Here is a 10159-nt window from a genome sequence, read left to right on the forward strand (position 1 = left end):
TGGAGGGCTGGGGATGGGGGCTGGGAGGTTGGGGCTGCTCCCTTGAGATCATGTATGAGAGGGTGCCAGCCATCTGGGCACCCACTTTGGGTTTTCCGGTACAGGGCCATTCAGCCCCAGACCCACAGGAAACATGCTCAGGGCAGGCGGAGAGTCAGGCTTCTCTCTTTCTCTCAGGCCAGACTTGAGCATTGAACGTCTCCTTGGGACCCTCAGTTCCAACCCCACCTTCTCTAAGACCAGGGAACACCTTAGCCATGGATGCCGGGGACTGCGTTGGAGGCCCTGGGCCAGCAGGTCTGGGGTGGCCCAGGAGTCTGACATTTTAATGCTCCTGACTCCAGGGCTGGACTGGATGAAGCCTGAGTTTGAATTTGAGCTCTCTGTTGTCACCGGGACCTCCTGCAGGCACCTTTGAGAGGAGGCGAATCAATGAACGCTTGAGAAGCAAGGAGCAGGGTGGCTGGCATGGGGTCAGTACTCAGAATTAAGTTGGCTGCCATCATTGCCACTACCACCAGCCCCCGGGGCCCACAGTACCCAGAGAAACTGAGGCCCAGAGAGGGGGGCAGCCTTATCCAAGCTCACACTGCAAGTCTTGAGTGGTTCGGGGACTGGAAGAGTTCCCTCTTGCCTCGGGGCAGTGATCCCTCACCACCTAGCGGGGTCAGCCATCCTGCCCAATGTCCCGCCTGCTGGAGGTGGGAGGGCCTGTGGCAGGAACTTGCTGAAGGTTTATAGAAGTGGAGAGTTTGCCTTTCACCCACCGTAGCAACCTCTAGCTCCCTCCTCACCCTGGTAGGGGACCAACCAGACTCTCCTTTCCTCTTTTTGGTAAGACCTAAGCTGCCTTTGGATTTCTAAGTTAGAACAGATATCTTGTCACCATTACCAAATCCCACCACTTCATTTTTTTTTTTGAACCAGGGATTGCACCCAGGGGCACTTAACCACTGAGCCACACCCCCAGTCCTTTTTCAATACTTTGTTTAGTGACAGAGTCTTACTGGTTGCTTAGGGCCTTGCTAAGTTGCCAAGGCTGGTTTTGAACTCACGATTCTCCTGCCTCAGCCTCCCCAGCTGCGGGATTACAGGAGTGCACCACCCACCACGCCTGACAAGTCCCACCAATTCTGCCTCTAGAATGTCTCTGACATCCAAGTCCTCTGCCACCTGGGGTGAGGTCACTGTCATCTTGTACCTGAACCCCTGTGCCAGCCCCTCCCTGGACTCCTGCTACCACTTTGGCCCCTCTGTGCGGGTCTAGACACCACCCTGCCCCCCTCAGAGCGACCGTTCTGAATCGCAGACGGCGCTGGACCACATCATTGCCTAACACCCCTGAAGGTAAAACTGGGCCAAGAAAATGTGATTTATCTGCCACTGAAGCATTATTTAGCCTCTAAGAAAAAGGAAATCCTGCCATGTTGGACAACAGGGACGGAGCCTGAGGACTTTTTGCTAAGTGAAATAAACTATCGCAAAAAGACAAACACTGTAGGAAGGAATCTAAAGTAGTTCAAATCAGAAAGAGAAAGCAGAAGGGTGGTAGCCCAGCAACTCAGTGAGACTCTATCTCTTAATAAAATATAAAAAAAGAGCTGGGAATGTGGCCCAGTGGGTGAGTGGCTGTGAGTTCAATCCCCAGTACTCAAAAAAAAAAAAAGAAAAAAGAAAAGAAAAGAAGTAGCTCAAAAGTATGCTGCTACTCTCTGAAAACTTTTCTTAATTCCCCTCCTCCAGAAAGAATTAGCACCCAGGGCTGGGGATGTGGCTCAAGCGGTAGCGTGCTTGCCTGGCATGCGTGCATCCCAGGTTCGATCCTCAGCACCACATACAAACAAAAATGTTGTGTCTGCTGAAAACTAAAAAATAAATATTAGTATTCTCTCTCTCTTTAAAAAAAAATAAATAAAGTTAACTATTAAAAAAATGTTAGAATATCTAAAATAAAAAAAAAGAATTAGCATCCAGAGTATGTGCTCCCCATTATGTCACCATCACCACTACCACCTTAGCTAGAACTTAATGAGGCTGACTACATGTAAACTACCATCCAAACACAATGTACGCATCAATAGCTAAGTTAATATTTTTTTTTTTTTTTTTTTTTTTAAAGAGTGAGAGAGGAGAGAGAGAGAGAGAGAGAGAGAGAGAGAGAGAGAGAGAGAGAGAGAGAGAGAATTTTTTTAATATTTATTTTTTAGTTCTCGGTGGAAACAACATCGTTGTTTGTATGTGGTGCTGAGGATCGAACCCGGGCCGCACGCATGCCAGGTGAGCTCGCTACCGCTTGAGCCATATCCCCAGCCCTAAGTTAATATTTTTAAAAAATCTTTATTTTATTTATTTATTTTTATGTGGTGCTGAGGATGGAACCCAGAGTTTCGAATGTACTAGGCAAATGCTCTACCGCTAAGCCACAACCTCAGCCCAGTTAAGTTAATCTTAATGACAACCCTGTGCTATCTTCATTTTATAGATGAACAAACTGAGGTTTGGAGAGGGAACATATCATGACCAAGATCAAACAGCCAGTAAATTATGCCCCTGAGACTTTAATCTTCCTAATTCTAGGGGAAAAAAAAATTGACTACTTGTGTTAGTCAGCTTTCCATTACTACAACAAATGCCTGAGGTTAATTCATTTAAAAAGAGGAAAGGTTTGTTTTGGTTCACAGTTTTGAGGGTTGCAGTCAATGACTGATTAGCCTTATTGCTTTGTCAGGAGTACATAGTGAATGAGGCCTATTCACCTACTTCAAACCTGGGTGCAAAAGAGAGAAGAGGAAGAGTCTGAGGTCCCATTATCCCTTTTAAGGGCATGCTCCCAGTGGCCTGAAATCTCCCACCAAACCCCACCTCTCAAAGTTTCCCTTAATAAAAACTCCCTGGGAACCAAGCCTTTAACACCTGGGCCTTTGGGGGACACTTACTTAAACCATAGCCCCATTCAACTCTGTCCCTCTCTGGCACACCTGCCTGTTACATTCTCTGTATAACTGTGTATTTGACTGCCTCCCCAGTTAGGTGCAGGTTGTGCCTTGGTTATCCTGGGGCCTGACACGGACAGGGTGCTCATTTTGCCGGGGACTGAGTCAGATCCCACACTTGCCCCTCTAATTCCACCACTTGCATTTTTCCTCCAGGAATTGGCAGATTGGCAATCACCAAAGAAGCATCCCCAGCCAATCAATGAGTAATCATGTTGGAGAATTTGAAATAAGAATCTGGATTATTAAAGTTACAAATCTTTGGTCTTTATACCGTCAATAAAACATGCATCTATTAATAATGGAAACTGGCTCTGGCCTGCTTAGGCTGAAAAGGGAGAAAAATGACCAGTCAAGAGATGCTGATATTTTTTCTCCTTCCCCAGCTTGGCTGCCAAGATGCTGTTTCCCTGATACATTGCTCATCATCTGAAAAGGTTTAAAATTTTTAACAGCATGAAAGGGACGGGGCATTCTGCCTTGATCTCAGTGAGAGATCATTCCTTCCTCTTTTTTTGGTGCTAGGGATTGAAACCAGGGGTACTTACCATGAGCCACCTCCCCAGCCCCTTCTATTCTTCCTTTTGAGACAGGGTTTGGCTAAGTGGCTGAGGCTGGCTTTGAACTTGAGACCTGGCCCTGCCTTGAACCTACCTTACTCTGGCTTCTTTCCTTCTTCTCGGGCAGCCCTTTCTTCAGCTCACCCCTACGTCTCCCCCAGGCTCCTGTCGTCTCCCTTTCTCTCCCCTCCCCTCTCCTCCAGCTTACCCTCCTTGTCCTCAGTGACCTCAATCCACCATCTCTGCCTGAGAAGAAGTCATCAATGGGGAAGATCAGAGAGGTCACAGCGGGGCAGACCATGGGCCAGGTAAGAAGCTCTGGCTTTTACTCCGAGAATGCAGGCACCACTGGAGGATCAGGGGATGACATGATAGGATGACGGCTTGAAAGAAATCTCTTTGGAGGTTATGATTTAAATGGACCAGGGAGTGATGGGGACAGGCTATGGATTGGACCTTACATATCCCCCCAAGTCTGTTTGTTAAACACTTTCACCCACCACGGTGCTATTAAGAAGCCGTGGGAACTCTAATAAGAGACAGGGCCTAGTGGAGGCTTGAGGTTGCTGGGGCATGGCCTTGAAAGGCAGAGAGGAACCCATGTCCCCTCTTCCTCTTTTGCTTCCCAGCCATGAGTTGAATGGTTTTGCTCTTGGTTTTACTTCTGCCATAATCTGCTGTATCGCCAAAGGCCCCAGATAACTCCAGGAGACACCATCCACAGATTGGGGCCAAATGACCATGGACTGTAACCTCCAAAACCATGAGCCAAAATAAACTTTCCTCTTAAGTTGGTTATCTCAGGTCTTTTGTTACAGTAATGGAAAGCTCACGCAGGGCAGAAGCAGGAAAAACAGCTAGAAGATTGTCATCATCATCATCGTCAAGGGATGCTGGTGGTTTGGAATAGAGTGGATGCAGCAAGGAGCTGAGGTCGGGTAGAGGATATATTTTCAAGACAGAGGTGAGAGAATTTGCTGATGGATTGTGAAAGGAAAGTGACCAAGAGATCTTTATTGCAGCAGTGTAACAGAGGGGAAAAGAGAGAGAGGGAAGTGGGGGGCCCCGGCTGGGGAAGGCTTTTATAGCCCTTCTGCTGTGCTGCCTAAATCTAACAGGGTCTCTGGGTCTGCAAGCTGCCTTGTTGGCACAAGGGGGGTTAAGTGTTCAGCCTTGAGCGGGGGCATGGGCGTTTGGACTTGAAGCAAACAGGTGATAAAGAACCAGACAGAGGGTTTGAGCGGCCAGGTCATCCTGCAGCTAACTTTGTTTGGCATGACCTGCAGACCAGCCTGTCCTGCACCTAACAGATTGGAGCAGGGTATGGGGAGGGGGGAAAGATGAAGTCAAAAAAGTCTCCAAGGCTCTTGGCCTGAGCAACTGAAAGGTAACCATTTTCATTTCCTGAGGCGAGGAAAGCTATGGGTGGAGGAGATTTGATGAGAAGGAGTTTAGTCTTGGACATGTGTGGTTTGAGGAGTCTGTTAGGTGTTTCAGAAGAAGTATCAAAATTGACAGTTGCACAGGGCTGGGGCTGGGGCTGGGGCTCAGCTGTAGTGCACTCTCGCCTAGGAAGTGTGAGGCCCTGGGCCTGATCCTCAGCACCACATAGAAATAAATAAAATAAAGGTATCGTGTCCAACTACAACGAAAAAACAGTTGTGTTGTGTTTTTCATTTTTAAAAAAAAATTTTTAAAAATTGTCAGTTGCATATATGGGTCCAGAGCTTGGGAAACAAATCCAGAGAAGGTCAACAAGATGGTATTTACCGTCATGAGACTAGGAGATGGCCAGAGGAGGAATAGTACACGGAGAAGGACGGACACTATGAGCTTCCTTTGCTTATAGGTCAGGAAGATGAGGAAAAATCAACAGAGGAGAGTAGGAAATGGCCAGGAAAACAGGAATGAAATCCTGAGACCAAAGGGTCCTGGAAGCCAAATTCAGAAAATGTTCTCAGGGGGAGTGGTTTTCTGTGTCAGGCGCTGCTGATGGGTGGCCTGGATTTAGCAACATGGCGGTCATGGTCATTGGTGACCTTGACAAGGTCAATTTAGATCTTGGTCTTGTGATGGGGAAAAAAAAAAGGAAAATGCAAAGGAGCCCATAACTGTCACTAAGGAAAGAAATCTCCCAATTGTTCAAGGCAGCCCAGCCCAATCTGGGAATTTATCCTGAATTCTTAAAAAGGAGATATTGGATAATGAAGGTCGTCAACAACAGGATCATAGTAGAATCACAAGGGAACAGTGTTCTCCCAGGATATAACTGGTCGCGGGAAGCACAGTGTGGGAGAGACACTGTCATGATCATTAAGTGTTTATCTCACCATGGATTCATGGCCGATTCCATCCAGTTTGAGAATGGGCTCTGTTCCTGAGGAAGCCACATTAGGAAGGGATTCATTTTTATGGAGAACAAGAGTTAGCCAGTGTGGACTGCTCTGCCACTCAACTCCAGGAGACGCCAGCCACACGTTGGCCTATGTGAAATGTGCTCCCAAAGGTTGTGCAGTGCGCAAACCACACAGCTGTAAAAAGCAGGCTTAGTGTGACAAGACACAGCTCCAGGCCTTTCTCAGGTTCTACAAAGGCAAGAAGGTGTTTTCCCAGGATACTGGGGCACAATGATCAGAAGAAGGGTGAGGGATGCTGGGAGACAAAGTAACAGATGTTCACCTCCTACCAGGAAGTGCAAATTCCAGGTGGAAATAGACATGAGTTCTCTTTATTCTTTAATCCCCCAAAGTTCAAAAGGAGTTTTATTGTGTTTCCCTCTGCCATCAGGTCAGTGGCTTGTTTTAGGGGAAAGGGCAGCAGGTGGATTGTATAGCCTGAACTCTTCTCTCTCTCTCTCTTTTTTTTTTTCCTCCAAAATTTCATCCTTAGGGTTTTTTAATCATTAGAGGAGGCTGGGAACATATTAATTAGAAGAAGCCTAAGCAGCTGAAATAAAGAGGATACAAAATATGGTGTGAAGAGAATAGAAACGTGTTCACTCTCGTGGAGCAGCCTACAATAGAAACGTGTTCACTCTCGTGGAGCAGCCTACAGATAGGTGGCTCTGTTTGAGGGTAGCTCTGTTCTGCTTGCCCATCGGTACCCTAGACCCTGCACCTGCTCCTCTGTATCTCTCAGGGTGTTCTGCTCAGCGCCATTGTCAGAGCTTGGCGTTAGCCCATCTGTGATCAGGGAAGGAGAAAGAACGGTCAGGCAGAAGGTGCTTCTGCCTCCTCTGTTCACGTGCTAGTGGTGACAACTTAGCCATGTGGCCACAGTAGCCACAAAGAAGGCTGGGACATGTTGTCTGGAGCTGGGGAGTTGCCATGTACCTGGTTTAAGCCCTATTCCTACAGAAAAAGGGGAACAGGTTTGAGTACAGTTGTCCTTCAGTATCTGCCGGAGAGGCTTGGTTCTAGGACCCCTCCAAAATGCTAAACTTGCTTATATAGAATGGGGTCATATTTGCATATAACTTGTGTTCATATTCCTACTTTATCTTTTTTTTTTTTTTTTTTTTGTACCAGGGATTGAACCCAGGGGCACTTAACCACTGAGCCACATCCCAAACTCTTTTTTTGTCTTCTATTTTAGAGTCTGGGTCTCACTGAGTTGCTTAAGGCCTCGCTAGGTTGCTGAGGCTGGCTTTGAACTTGCAATCCTCCTGCCTCAGCCTGCCCAGCTGCTGGGATTATAGTCATGTGCCACTGTCCCTGGACTACTTTATCTTTAGATTATTTAGAATACTTCATACAATGTAAATGCTATGCAAACCGTTGTTATACTGTATTATTTGGAGAATATGGACAAGAAAAATGTCTGTATGTGTTCAGAACAGACACAGCTTTTTGATCCACGGGTGGCTGAATACACAGAGGCAGAGGACCAGCTGGAACAGGCAAAACTTGGTTCTTTCTGCTCTCATCTCCTTTCCAAACATTTTTATTTTCAAGCTAAGAAATTGAAAATTTTGAATGTTCTTTTCCTGGTCCCTTTCTGACAACTTGACCCAGGTACTTGCTCTGGGTATCCACTTCAATCTAAATATGGTGAGTCCCAGGGCTAAAGTTAGAAGGGGGAAAGGAAATCAGTCAAGGTTATATGTCAACCACCCCAGGGCCACTGGGTGACCAACTTACTTCCTGGGGAGATGGGAAAGAGGGGATGCCACTGAGGCTTTGAGAGGAAGAATAGGAATTCTCAAAGGGAAAAGGAGAGTCAATGCCATTTTGCACACAGAGAATGACATATACCAATTCGGGCATCTATTTTATACACTTAAAATTTTTTTTCTCTGTTTTATGACTTTGTTTTTCTTCCTCTCCCTCTTTCTCTCTCACACCCTTACCTTTACAAACACACCATGTAACTGTTAGAATTCTTGTTTGCAGCTAACAGAAAACTCACCTCAAAGCGGCTTAAACAAACAACAGGATGTGGAGGTTCATGGGATTGAAAAGTTCAAGGGTAAACTTAAGACTTTGCTAAACTCAGGAGCCCAAACAATGGTACTTGGTCTTTCTCCACCCTCTGGCTCAGCCTTGCTCCATGCTGGACTGGCGTTCACACTCCACATGGTGCCAAGGTGGCTACACCACGTCTGAAGTCATCTCAGTGGAAATAAATAAATGGCCTGACTGTCCATTGTGCTTCATTGGTTCTGACTAGGTCAAGTGATTATCCTTAAGATGATCTGATTGGCTAAGCTGAGCACGTGAATAACCCGATAGCACTAGGGGTAGAGTTGAATTCTAAGTCAGACTGTGAACTGGGAGGGAGTGGCCTCCCGAAGGTAAAGCTTGTTACCCAAGTAGGGTGCATGGACCACGAAAGCTATGTGTGTCCACTTCCATGCAGTGGGATGGTAAGGGTACGCGAGAGATACTAGGTTCCTACCCTACTGTGGAAACACTCCATCCTTGACAATCAAGATCCCTCATAGTACAGCGGGCTGAACTCTGAAGCACAAGAAAGAGAGAGCCTGAGAAACATGGCGGCCCAGGGCTCAGAGGTCGCCCAGCCATTTTCTTGGACAGAAGAAGCTATCCATATCCAGGGAGCAGAGAGGGTACACAGCTTGTCTGAAGTCACAGCAAGTTGGGGCGGCGCTGGGATTTGAACCTAGGTGATAGGAAGGTAAGGACCAAGCTCTGTGGGCCTGGCAGCTGCCTCATATCTGCTTGTTTCCTGGTATATTTTTACAAGGTTGTTAATTACCGGCCATAAAGCTCAGCAAACATTTTGATAGGCTTTAAAAGCTCATGAAAGCAGCATTACATTTTAAGGCATGGTTTCCTAATTAACCTAATTAACTGTCAGCATCACATCCTGCTGGTTTCCAGACAAGGCGAGCTGTGCCTCTCATCTTCCGATTCGGTCCCAGTGGACGGGGCTTGGAGCTTTTCGTGTCACAATCTCTGAGCCAGGAAACCAGCCCACACGTGCCCCAAGGTGTGGGTTGTTGGAAGCAGCATCTATATGTTCAGCACTGTGTTGACTTATTTCCTGAACGACCCAGCTCCAGGACAGACACTGTGTGGAGATGGCCCAGATGAAAGTGAGTAGGTGGGTAACTGGCCAGCTCAGGCCAGGAGCATCCCAGGCCGAGGTACAGGCCAAGCCACAGCCCTGACCATGTGGCTGTGCTTCCCTTAACAGCTGATGGACTCTCCTGGACATCTGACCCAAAGGTGGTTTTGACTTATAGCCTGGCTCAAAGAGAAGGACCAAGCAGAGGCAACTCTGGCAATGAAAAAGATGGAACCAGGGAATGCTGTATGAGTTTACTAGGGCTGCTGTAACAAATGGGCACAGACAGGACAGCTTTAACAACAGCAATTTATTTATCCCAGCTCTAGAGACTAGAAATCTAAGATCAAAGCGGAAGCAAGGTTGGTTTCTCCTTTGGCTTCTCTTTTCAGCCTGTTGATGGATGCCTTCTTACTGTGTCCTCACCTGGCCTTCCTTCTGTGTTCGAGAATCCCTGGTGTCTCTTTGGGTGTTCACATTTCCTCTTAGAAGGACACCAGTCAGATTGGATTAGGGCTTGCCCTAACAGTCTCCTTTCAACTTAATCTCCTCTTTAAAGGCTTTATATTCAAGGATAACCACATTCTGGAGTATTGGAGGTTAGGGCTTCAGCACACAAATATTGGGAGGACACAAATCCCAAAATACAAAGGGCAGGGGTCTGGGCTGGGATAAGGGAACAGCCATGGCTGGCTTTCTACCCAAAGCTACAAGAGCCCCAGCTCCACATCCTGGTCATGTTACTGCAAACACAAGGGATCTGCTACCTTCCACCTAAAGGCTTTTATCTGGTTCTTTTCTGCTCTGGACACAGGCATCTGCATTCAGGCAGCACCAGAGCCAGAGGGCTAGTGCCCAGGGAACTGATGCGGGGCGCACTGCAGCTCCATTTCCCCTGGAGTCAGATAACTCGGACCCTTGTTCTACCTTGTGTCCAGAGTCCACTGGTAGGATTGGGTCCCCATTGTCCACAGCATTAACTGACCTCACCATGCCCCCTCCCTGTCTCTGTCTCCCTTTCCCACATCCCTAACAGAATTTCCTGGGATCACTTCCCAGGTGAACTACTTCTACTTG

Source organism: Ictidomys tridecemlineatus, chromosome 5 (assembly GCF_052094955.1).
Source record: "Ictidomys tridecemlineatus isolate mIctTri1 chromosome 5, mIctTri1.hap1, whole genome shotgun sequence".
NCBI lineage: Eukaryota > Metazoa > Chordata > Mammalia > Rodentia > Sciuridae > Ictidomys > Ictidomys tridecemlineatus.